This window comes from Ambystoma mexicanum, chromosome 1p (genome assembly GCF_040938575.1).
Source record: "Ambystoma mexicanum isolate Mex_15411 chromosome 1p, UKY_AmexF1_1, whole genome shotgun sequence".
Classification (NCBI taxonomy): Eukaryota; Metazoa; Chordata; class Amphibia; order Caudata; family Ambystomatidae; genus Ambystoma; species Ambystoma mexicanum.
In genome coordinates this window covers 6,727,768-6,740,439 of record NC_090921.1, presented here as the reverse complement: position 1 = coordinate 6,740,439, position 12,672 = coordinate 6,727,768, and the positions used below count along the sequence as shown (strand labels likewise).

General features: G+C 49.6%; 1 non-coding gene across 1 annotated transcript; it reads left to right on the top strand.

The window, feature by feature from the left end:
- The first annotated feature begins 11,660 nt into the window (after nt 1-11,660).
- TRNAC-GCA (transfer RNA cysteine (anticodon GCA)) lies at nt 11,661-11,732 on the top strand. Its single transcript has one exon. It is a non-coding gene; the product is annotated as a tRNA-Cys (tRNA).
- The last annotated feature ends 940 nt before the right edge of the window (nt 11,733-12,672 follow it).

The window sequence follows — 12,672 nt, the reverse complement described above, 5'->3', positions numbered from 1 at the left end:
CCCACATTTTCAGAAGCCTTATTTTTGGGCAGCCATTGTAGCGGAGCCACGCGCGGCGTGAATCCGCTTGTGCAGGGAATAGCCAGCGCAAACTTGTGCGCCTAACAAACCGTGCATGGTGCACCTTGAGCATGCATAAGGGTGCAGTTAACCTTTTGTGAGAGTGCATGACTGCTAAGAGTTTGGTGTGTGATGTAACACACAAATGGTAATTCCCACTCTCTTTTCAGCACTAAAACTGCTCCGGATTCTGGACCTGAGAGTGTGCAGGCAGGAGGCCAGCACTCACTCCTTGAGATAAGTCTCTTTCTGGCTCTCAGCCCTTGTTGTGGTGTGTGGGGGGGGAATTTGTGCATGCTGTGAATGTGCAAATGTTTCATTGTGTTACCCTATGTTCCCTTCCCTGTCCACCTCCCCTTTCCTAGTCCTCTCACCGGTTACCCTTGCTACGGAACACATCCAACCAACGAGATCCTAACCCTCTTTCCCCGCCAGGGTCTCGGAGGCTTGTGTAAGTTTCAACTTGCAGGCACCTAGACCGTGGAGGGGTTGGTTTGTTCGTGCCACTCCTGTGCCTGGAAACTAAAGCCTTAACAGCTCACAGGTAGAGATAGATCCTTTGACACTTTCTAAGGGATGGTTTCTTCTTAAAACTCTCTTCCTCCACAATACAATTTAAAATGGCTGAAATTCAGGCATTTCTTGAATTTCATTATTGAACCTTTGTTTTCCAAATTTTTCCACGGTTTTGAGGTAAGACATCCACTGCTCCAAACCCTTCCTTGAGATCCCCCCCTGTTTAGAGAGGCCTTCAGGACCCTCCCTTTGAACCCCTCTCAGAGGTCTCCTTCAATATGCTTTCTTTAGAGGGGGCATTTTTGATAGCTTTGACCTCAGGGTGCAGGCTAGCAGAAGTTGGGGCACTGCTGTGCCATAAGCCCTTACTTTAGGTTCTCGAAGACAAAATGATCCTTGGTCTCCTTCCCACCTTTCATCTGAAGGTCATGTCTCCCCACTTCTTCTAGATGTGCCCAGGGTCTGATAATTGGCATCCAGGTACCCAGCCCTGTAAACAGGCCGACTCCTTGCTTGATTTTATGTAAGAATTAGTGCAGTCCAACTGGTGTGGGACTACAAAAGACTTATCGCTTGGTATTAGGCAACCCACCTTACAAGTTGGTAATGTGACTGAGCAGCCAGGCTTATCTGAAGGGGGGTAATGTGAGCTGTAGGGCTGTGCAATGAAATCAGCCAATACCAGTAGCCAAGTAAAGACTAACACACTTAAATTAATAATAAATACATGTTTTATTTATACACACAGATATGTAAAGCAGTTGTAACATTAATCTCAAGTTAAGATTCAGTTCAAAAAGTGAACAATAAAGCAGGTGAGTAATACATTCATATGTAACACATGTTCCAGCACCCATAGGTGATGTCATTTGAGGTCGGTACAGTATTTATATAGTGTCACCTTTGCAATATTGAGTTGTTTAAGGAAGGAAAGGTTAGGGTTAGATCAGAAGAGACTGATAGGTTATAAGAGCAGTTAGATGCTCCCAAAGGGATGCAGGCAGCCTATTATCCCAGCATTAAAATGTTCAACATTTAAAACCTTTAAGGGAACAATCAGTGCCAAAGCAAATAGGATCAGAAGGGGGCCTTTAGGGAGCCAGGAAAGCCAAAGTCATTGGACAAAGTCAAGGTTCTGATGCTCTTCTTCTTCGAAAAATGTTCTTAAATAGTCAGTGTTCCAAAGAGAAATCACAGCAACGCAAGAGGAGTCCCCTTTAGAAAGCACAAGCTGTAAGACCAATGCAGGTACATTGAGGTTAACTTAGTGTAGGGTTAAATCCCGCTCTTAAAGATTGGAAGCACCCCAAATGCAAAATGATAATGTACCTTTGAAATGAAGAAGTTGTTCCTGCTGGATACCTTCACGATGTAATGCAGTAGACCCTTATTCCTGGTCCTTGGTCGCGGTGATGAAAGGGAGGACGTCTGGTGTCCTCCTGTGGCAGCACTCGAGAGAGGGACTCAGCAGCAATGCATTCCCATCAATTCAGTGGCTCTTTGTGGTTTTGCTCATTTTTATTAGCGTCAAAAAAGAACAAAAAGTTCTGGTTAGGATTTCCTTGATTCTTCGGTCCTGGACTCTGGTGAGGGAACTCTGGATGCAGATTTCTTGCTTCTATAGGGTCCTCTGGATGTCCACGAATAAATGGCTGGATTCAGACTTTGGAAGATAATGCACTCACAGATGGTTGTGGTACCCCGGGTATTGGTCTTCTGCAGCCTTGGAAAGTCGCAGCAAGTTGGGGGTTGTGCCAAAATAGAGTTTGTCTCGAGTCTAGTTGGTCCCATCAGCCCAAGGAAGGAAGTCGTCCTTTACGGGTCTTACCAGTCGTTTCGAAAACGGGATCAGCACAGCTGCAGGGCTTCACTGGGCCTTTGCAGTCCAGGAGGGTGCTGCTGGCATCTTCTCTCATCTTCTGCTTCAGATCTTATGCAAGTTCCCATTCATTCACAGCCCCAGGCTGTCAATCACACAGTGGCGTGGCTGTCCTCCAGGAGAGCCAGCCAGCCAATTGGAACTGGTTGCACTCAGGCACACCTAGAGACAAAGGACTGGGAAATGTAGGGACCATCCCTCACTTCCAGAATTCCAGACACACTGGAGCAGGGGCGGCATTCAGGGCTGTCGCCCGCCAAAAGCAAAACACACAAAGGACTCAAACCTGATGCAAACAACAGAGCAAAAGCCCATAAGAAACCAACTAACAAGAAATGGTGAAAAAAAGAAGTCAATGGCCATTTTGAGGAAATGGTCACCCTTGGATGCAGCACTGCAGCTGGGGAATCAGCCTGCAGATGCATGTCACTAGGTAGTAAAAAAAGAAAACCACTTCCACCAGCCATTCAAGTTAGTAAGTGAAACAAAATGTTACATGAGGAATGGGTTACTATGTAACCCCCCAGCACTCCACATAGGGTGGTGTGTGCTGGACCCATAAAGTAAAGGTACGTAAGATAGGGGTGATCTTACTATTCTTGGGAACAGTAGTTCACCCAAGAAAATGTAGTTAAACATTAATGGCACTGCACAAAAGGTGGAGTGTGTCACAATGCAAAAGCAGATTCCTATGGAGTTTACCAGACTCCATAAAACAGTATCGAACATAGAAAATCATATACAGGAAAATACATGAGGGGGTGGGAAAAAGGTCCCACTAACTGAGGAGTGAAAAATTAAAATGCCCTGAGTCCAAAAACAGAGCTTTGAGTCTCTAAGGTTAAAGGGAATTGGCACAGAAATGAAAAATCTCCCTAACACTATACTTTTGAATCAGTAAGCCCTCTCTTAGAATAGTCAGGTGGGTCAAGTTGGCCATCTTCACAGCTTAATCCACTTTAGAAACTCTTCTCCGCTCCTCGATTCAGGGCAGAATCAGCCGGGAGGTGGCAGTCTACTGAGAATAATCTGATGGGCATTCCATTCATGACATTAGTCCGGCTGCAACCCGGTCCATCCCCACTGCTTTGATTAGACATTATATACCCCAGGTGGAGAGAGCTCTTCAGATTTTGGTTCAGCAATTCTCGCTTCTGTGCCCCACTGAACCGTTGCATTAATCTCACTGGGTGCGCAGCAAAATCTCTCGTGGTATGTGATGATTCTCACTGCAATATTGCTTGGTGGGGCAGGCACATAAGTAAGGATTGTGTTAACACGCGGCAGGGAGCACACACCTGGATTATCACGCTCGTTGTGCTGGCACAGTGCGTGCAATGATGGAGGCCCACACAGAGGTCTGGTCTCAACTCTGTCTTTAAACAACAATGCCGTAACACCCCCCAGAGGCCTCCTGCCTTCCTACGTCACTTCCCCATATCTTGCCCCCACCCTGGTCCCACCCCCACATAATAAGGAGGACACCTCCTGCCTTCTTAAACAAACATATAAGTGTAAATGTCAACCCATTTCTTCGATGGGTCTTACAGGTTTAGTCTTGTCCCTGACGGACCATCCCTCGCGTGATGTCGCTGGACTTTGCTGTGGGGTGTCGAACCCCATGTCTCTCCCTCCTTCCTCTGACATCCCTCCATCACCCAAATATGGACCGTCCGATTCTCCCTGATATTCAATCTCTGTGGCTTCCTCCCACTCTTCCTCACGCTCATCCAGAGTTCCTCTGTACTACTTGAAATGGGATATGTTTTGGGTGATATCGCGCCTCTCAGCTTCTCTGGCTGAGATCATAGTGCCCTTTACTTGTGTGAGCATGAGGGGTTCAGGTGTACACCTGGGATCTTCTTTTCTACCTTGCGTCTGGCCTACCACCACCCTGTCTCCTACTTCGACTGTGGGTTCTCGAGTACCCCTCCTGTCATAGGCTGCTACCTTCATTTTCATCTTCTTCTTTGAGTCTTTCTCTCTGATTTCTTGGTCGGATGAATCCTCCTCATTATGTGGGGGCGGGACTAGGAATGGGGAAGTGATGCAGGGAGGCAGGGGGCCTCTGGGGATGTTCTGGCATTCTTGATTAAAGACAGAGTTGAGACCAGACCTCTGTGTGGGCCTCTCCCATTGCACGCGCTGCGCCAGCACAATGAGCCTAGTAATCTAGGCCCGCACTTCATGTAACATTGGCGATGAGAGGGCAGAGCCAGACATGCCGCAACATCAGAGGTTCTCAGGGCCTCCCGCGATGCTCGGCGCAGGAGCAGCCCGCGTCTGCCAACCCAGCCAGAGCAGCAGTGGTGAATGCAGAGATCAAAGGCTTTGCCCGCTGGACGGTTGCGGTTGTTGCAGTGGGAAGTATGTGCACGCATGCGCGAGTCTCGTTTGGGCTCACGCATGCGCGTTTGTATTAAACATGTACCGAATGGCAGTTGCCGCCAGGACCTCAGAAGCACAAGATGCGTCTCCGCGTATTCTTCCGTGTGAATGTGTATGCGTGTGTATGAGGCGGCCTGAGGCACCCGTCAGCGATAAAATTGGCGACGAGGACTGCTGCTCGCAGGGGGATAACGATTGCACACGCGAGTGCAATCAATATTAATCCTTTCTCTGACGCGGCCCGAATCCGACGCTGAGACGGTCGTCGGCCATCTTGAATATGCCTGTGGCTCAGTGGCAGCCCGCGAGGGTGCTCGTGCGCTGCCCACTGGCTGGCAAATTAACCATTTTTGGAACTTTCATGGTTCTCCAAGGAGGAGAGCCATGATCTTGGCCTGAGGGGCCCAATTCTGCAAAACAGTGGTGAACAGCCAGCATTCCATGCCTGAAGGCCCAGCCTGAGGGGGTCACTGAAGGAAGAACCTGCAGTCCACACTGACAAGACATCCAGGTCAGTGGCTGACAGTGAAGGGGCAACTCAGAAGATCAGGTTTGCGGCCTCAGCCACGTGGGTGAGATGCCTGTGCGACCTGCGACAATGAGTGACCCTGATGAGGAGCCTGCAGTACCTGCGTGAGGGGCACGTCGCCAGCATGGCACTCCGGCACCCATGCATGAGTTCAACACTCCAGGCCCACCCTCGAAGTTGGGGGCCAAATGGCTCGTATTGATTAAGAAACTGGACATGTTCTTCAGGGCAACTTGGAAATACGACGACGACGCCAAGGTTGCCACACGTTTGTACTCAGCAGGAACTGAGGTGCTAGGTATCTATGTGTCACTAAACATACAGGTGGTAACGTATACCACCGTCAAGACTGCCCTACAGAACCACTTCATTCCGCTGTTAAATGTGGTCTTTGATAGGTTCGTGATGTGTGGGGAAAAGCAACACAATGATGAGTCCCTGGAACAGTTCTGTGCACGGCTGCGCCAATTAGCGAGCACGTGCAGGTGGGACAATGAGGAGGTGATGATCAGGAACCAGCTGATAGAAGGGTGCAGCTTGAGTAAGTTACGGAGGCAAATCCTGCGGGAACCAGGGATGACTTTAGTGCAGATATTGGATAATAACAGGATACACGAGCTTGCAGAAAGCAGGGGAGCAAAAATGGACGCTGCAGTACACCCGAGCAAGGGGGAGGAGGCATTTGCCATAGGAAAATCCACCCCGTCGAAGGCCCGCTGGAGCCAGAAACGCCAGGATACGTCTCCTGCCCAGGGATCCCCAGCGATGTGCCAATATTGCGGGTATGATCTGCCGCACCCTGAAGACTGCTGTGCGAAGTCAAGGGTATGTGGGAGGTTCAATACACCAGGCTACTAAGCAAGAATGTGCCGAGCTACAGCTCCAGTGATGACACAAAGAGGTCCTTCGAGGGTGAGTGGGAGCAACTTCAGGAGGCCGCGGAGCATAGCCACACTAGAGCAAGACACACAGAGACTAAATATTGCTGAGAAGCAAGAAGATGATGAAGAAATCTTCTTCATATCGAATATCGCCATGGGAGCCAAGAAAAGGAGGCAACCCACCTGTGTAGTGGATATTAAGGGCACCCCTATACCAGTCCTCATAGACACAGGGGCATCTGTGTGTTTTTCTGGCCACGGAGCACTACATGGCCAGCCCGGGCCCACCGCAGCTGGACCAGTCAAAAGCTAGAATTTACACGTTCGGAGGCGACACGCCCCTGCCAATTCATGGGGTGTTCGTTGCACCTGTTACACACGGCCCCAATGCAATCAAGTCTCATTTGGACGATCTCGTAAGTGAGTAGCAGGGGGCCAACATTTTTTTCAAAATTAGACCTACGGTCTGGGTACCATCAGCTCGAGCTTCACCCGGAGTCGCACTACATAACGACTTTCACTACCCACGAAGGGCTCTATCAATTCAAGCGACTCAGTTTTGGCCTGTCCTCTGCCGCCGAAGTGTTTCAGAACACGATTATGGGTGCGCTGGCGGTCCTACGTGGGGTGCTCAACATGAGCAACGACATTTTGATGTTTGCGTCGTCGGAGATGGAGCACATGAAGCGGCTGGAACTGACACTGCAGAGACTGAAAGAGCTAGGCCTGATGCTACACCTCAGCAAGTGCAAACTCTTTAGGGATCGCATAGAATTTTTCGGGTTCATTTTTCATGCTCGGGGTATCTCAGGCCACGGCACCATAGTCGCCGGCAGAAGTGCGCAGCTTCCTCGGAATGGTGAACTACTGTGAACTACTGTGGCCGCTTTATAAAAGGACTGGTGTCACACTCGGAACCCCTCCGTGCTCTAACAAAGAATGATGTGCCGTGGATGTGGGATAAAAAGGAGCAAGAAGCGTTTCATGGCATCAAGAAGGCACTATCTGATTAGGACACCATGGCATACTTCGATCCCATGGTCGAGTCTGAAATCGTAGTGGGTGGCAGCCCTGTAGGATTGGGAGCTGTACTGATGCAGGCGGACACACAAGGAAGCATGCGCCCCATCGCATATGCAAGCAAGGCACTGTCAGAGACAGAAAGGAGATATTCCCAAATCGAGAGACAGGTGCTTGCGATCTTGTGGGGCTGCCGGCATTTCCGTCTCTACATCCTGGTAAAGCCGGTGGTCGTGGTCACCAATCACAAACCACTGATCCCTATCATGGCCGGGGGGTCATCGAAACCTCCACCACGCATTGAACGCTGGATGCTGTCACTCATAGAATATGGGATGAAACTACTGTACAGGCCTGGGACTAACAACCCCGCAGACTACCTGTCCCGCCACCCAAACAGTAAACGGTAGCAAGGTCAAGGGGAGATTGTAGCATGCCAGGAGATCATAAATAACATTGTGGAAGTAGCCATGCCGGTGGCACTGTCAAGAGAGGTCATCGCCAGGGCGTCCAGCGAAGATGAAATCTTCAAGGTAATCCAGTCAGCCATCTGGAGTGGAGAGTGGAAGGAGGTCCTGAACAACAACGCAAGAAGGGAGGCGAGAGCCCAGAGGGATCTGCAGGCGCTGTGGAAGGTGAGAGACGAACTCTCGATATCAGAAGAAGGCCTACTCCTACGAGGCAGACAGATAGTAATTCCCTGTGCACTGGTTCCCAGAGTACTTGAACTGGCGCATACAGGTCATCAGGGATCCGTGAAAACAAAGGTGAGACTGAGACCAAAGGTGTGGTTTCCCGACCTTGAAGACCAGGTGGAAGACCATGTGAGGAGATGTTTACCGTATCAGGCCGCAAGCCCGACAGAAAGGGCACCTCCCAAAAAATCCATGGACAGGAGCAAACTCCCCTGGGGGACAGTGTACGCAGACTTTGGCTCAACAGGCAGAGGGATGTATTTCTTGGCTGTTGTAGACCAGTGGTCGAGGTACCCCGAAGTAGAGCTGGTGGACTCCACTGCATGTGATCACACCATTCTGGCCGTCGAGAAAATGTTTGCGACCCATGTGTTCCCGACCATGCTGTGCTCAGACAACGGGCCCCTGTTCATGGGGAACCAGTTTGCAAAATACCTGGAGGAGAGGGGGATACAATACAGGAAGGTAACTACATTATGGCCCAGAGTGAACGGGGAAGCAGAGCGATTTATGAGGACATTGAACTAAATATTTCGCATCTCGGCGAATAGAGGGGCGAGCTGAGAAGAAACCTGTTTGAGTTCCTACGAGAATATAGTACCACTCCACACCAATCGACGGGAGTTTCCCCAGCTGAAGCCCTGATTGGACACTGCCCAAGAGGGCTAATTCCTGAAATGGAGGGACGAGCTCCAGGCGTGATCGGCGACGCCAGGGTCCGGCAGGAAAGAGCGGCCAGGAATGAGTAGGAGAGTGAGAGGAGAGGCCTACAGGAAAAAGACGTAATGGTGGGTGACACTGTGCTGGTCAAGAACCGCCACCCAGCGGGGAAACTGTCCCTGACATATGAGCCACAACCCTGGACAGTCACTCATGTGAAAGGAGCGATGATCACTGCGGCCAGCGAAAGGGGAACAGTAACCCAAAACAAATCCTTCTTCAAGAAAGTGGATTTGAGTCCCATGGAAAGGTCACCGGATGAGACAGCAAGAGCAGAAGCAAGCGGAGGCATCCCGAAGCCGACATGCAGGCGGAACCCCCACCAAATGAAGACGCACCACTGCTGACCTATGGGAGCAGCAGCCGGTACCCGACGAGACAGGGGAGACAGCCCCCGGTGCGATTCAAGGACTACATCATGGACTCAGGAGACTGAGCCGGTAGCACACTGAAGTGAACGACTCATGTTGAGTCCTGTTTAAGTTACATGTGGTTAATTGTTTCTGTTTAAAGAAAAGGAGGGATGTTGCAGTGGGAAGTATGAGAACGCATGCACAAGCCTCGTTTGGGCTCACGCATGCGCGTTTGTAATAAACGCGTCCCGAACGGCAGTTGCCGCCAGGAACTCAGAAGCACAAGACGCGTCTCTGTGTATTTATTTATTTATTTTATTTATATTTATATTTATTTTATTTGAATTAATAAAGCGCCTAGCGGCCCGGAGGCATCGTGGCACTGTTACGGCAAGTTACTTAGTACAATACGACAGGTAATGCATAGGTAGTGAAGAAGTTGGTGTCTGTTCAGTGACAGTGTAGAGAAAGAGTTCCAAGGGTTACAGTGGAACAGGGTGTAGAAAGTACATTTGTAATAGGTGTTAGTTAAATAACTTTGTTTTTAGCAGTATTCTGAACACTGTGAGAGATTCTTTGCTTCTTAAGTTGAGAGGTAGTGCGTTCCAGACTATTGGGGCTAATACCCAGCTTTAGCTCTGTTGAACGCTGGGACCGATAGTAGGTGGGAGTATTGGTCACATTTAGGTCTGTGGGCTGTAGTCGGGTGTATTATGTCTACTAGGTAGGCTGGGGGGGTCTTGGTGAGGCACTTGTGTATGATGGTGAGGGCTTTGAATGTTATGCGTTCTCTGATTGGGAGCCAGTGGGCGTCCTTTCTTGCCTGGGAGATGTGCTCTCTCTTGGGGATGCTGAGGGCGGCTCTGAGGGCGTTGTTTGTGCAATCTGTAGTCTGTTAATGTTATTGGCAGAAGTGCCTATGAGAAGGACAGTAGTCAAGTTTTGCTCCAATTGTGGCTCTCGCAATGTTAAGGAGATTGCTTGTAGAAAGGTGGGGTTTTACTGCATTTATAATTTTTCTGGTGACGGTGACGGCAACGGCGGATGAGATGGCGCTGACTTGCCAGTCCATAGTTAGGGTAGAGTCGAGGTAAACCCCAAGGGTATTCACTGGTGTGGAGGCTGTAATGGTAGTATTCTCAATAATGAATGAATTATACTTTGCATTCAGTTTTTTTAGGGCTTCTTTGGGGCCTACTAGCAGGATGTCCGTTTTTTCCCTGTTTAAGCAGACCCCATTGGCTGCCATCCAAGCCTGGATGCGTGCATATGTTAGCTGCAGGGTGTGGAGGTCTTGTTCGTAGTTTCCTGTTAAGGGAGAAGAATTTGTGTGTCACCAGCATAGTTTGTGAAAGCTATGCTGAAGTCTTCTAGGTCTCTGAAAAGTGGGAGGGTAGAGAGGTTGTAAAGGGTGGGGGCTGTACAGGATCCTTGTGGTACTCCGCATTCAATCGGAGTTGGAGAAGCTGAGGCTTGGTCCAAAAAAACCTGCATAGCTCGGCCCTCCAAGAAGGAGTATTCTTCCGTGTGAGTGTGTATGCGTGTGTATGAGGCGGCATGAGGCACCCGACAGCGATAACAGCGGTGATACCAGCATCTCGATTTCCCTCCCGAGCAGCAGCAGTGAGCTGCATTGTCCTAGGGGGCATGCACGAGACACAATGCAACGTGCATCTGGCAGCTGGGGACAACACGACAGAGACACACAGTGCACGTGCATTCTGCATGCTCACAGCACTTTTAACTGGCCAGTGCTACAGAGGTGAGGATGGGGACGAAGGGGAGCCCCACATGGTCCTAGAGATTCAGGACTCCTCACGTTCCACAAAACAATCAAGTTAAGACATGTCTCCCGCTCTCATGCTGTCGATTCTTCTATGGTCACTACTTGCTGCGAGCTTGACCAGCCTGCGATCACTGGTTTGGGATATAGCTCAGTGGTAGAGCATTTGACTGCAATTCAAGCATTGCCTGGTTCAAATCTGGTGGCCCCCCTTTTAATTTTCTTTCATTTTAATAACAAATATTTCTTTAGTTATAAAGATCTGTCTTCGTTTTCTGAGCACAGATGGCATCAGTGAACATTTGCAGCGCTATTAGATGCATTGTAAAAAATCTTCCGGTTTCTTCTTAGCACCTTTCTGACAGTGGCAGTTTAGTGTTTCAGCTCCACTGTGGCTGCCTGCCCCTTGAGATCATGCAACATTCTTATTCAATGTACCCAAGGGTGCTACACACTGTCCAGCCCTCACGCCCCCACACCTGTAAGCAAAGGGGGGCCCATTCAAATTGAAATGGACCCCATGAACCCTAATAAATGTTGACCTGGGCACTATGAGCAAGCACTAAAGGAGCTCTTAGTTATGCATAAGTGCCTGCTTGTCGGCAAGGGGGAGGAGGGCGTGTGTGTTGTGGCATTTCAAGAGATTTGGAAGGTGTCACCAGAACAAGGTAGGGCTGCCAGCTCTTTGGCCTTCATATAAGTGCTAAATCCGGCTGACGTGTCTCCCCCTCTCACGCCTTCATGTGCCGTTTATTCTTCCAACATCACTTCCGTTGAGCGCTTGACCAGCGCAGAATCAATGGTTTCCAGACGATTAGGGACACGATCGTCAGCACGGGGATATAGCTCAGTGGTAGAGCATTTGACTGCAGATCAAGAGGTCCCTGGTTCAAATCCGGGTGTCCCCTTCACCTTTTTATTTAAATAATATGTCTTCCTTTTCCAAGCACAGCTGCCATCAGTGAGCATTCGCTGCGCTTTAAGATACATGTTGTACACATGCTTTCAGGTATTCCAAACATATATTTATTTACGGGTCAAACTTCCTTAATTCGAAAGCACATATCACACCTACCTTTGCTTATTATTGATGATTTTGGAAATTCCCCTATTCCCAGGTGCCATTGGTGCATCTTACATCACAACTTTCAGAAGGATTTAAAAAAAAGGCGCAGGAGTTAGAGTCAGTCCGAAACAAATAACACCTCTGCAAGAGTCACCCAACCTGATGCGCTACCTCCGTAGTTTCCTGCGTCAGGACTCATCATTCCCTGATCCTCTGCAAGAGTCACCCAACCTGATGCTCTACCTCTGCAGCTTTCTGCGTCAGGACTCATCATTCCCTGATCCTCTGCAAGAGTCACCCAACCTGATGCGCTACCTCCGCAGCTTTCCGTCAGGACTCATCATTCCCTGATCCTCTGCAACAGTCACCCAACCTGATGCGCTACCTCCGTAAATTTCTGCTTCAGGACTCATCATTCCCTGATCCTCTGCAAGAGTCACCCAACCTGATGCTCTACCTCTGCAGCTTTCTGCTTCAGGACTCATCATTCCCTGATCCTCTGCAAGAATCGCACAACCTGATGCGCTACCTCCGCAGCTTTCCGTCAGGACTCATCATTCCCTGATCCTCTGCAACAGTCGCCCAGCCTTATGCGCTATCTCCGCAGCTTTCTGCTTCAGGACTCATCATTCCCTGATCCTCTGCAAGAGTCGCCCAACCTGAAGCGCTACCTCTGCAGCTTTCTGCTTCAGGACTCATCATTCCCTGATCCTCTGCAAGAGTCGCACAACCTGATGCGCTACCTCTGTAGTTTCCTGCGTCAGGACTCATCATTCCCTGAT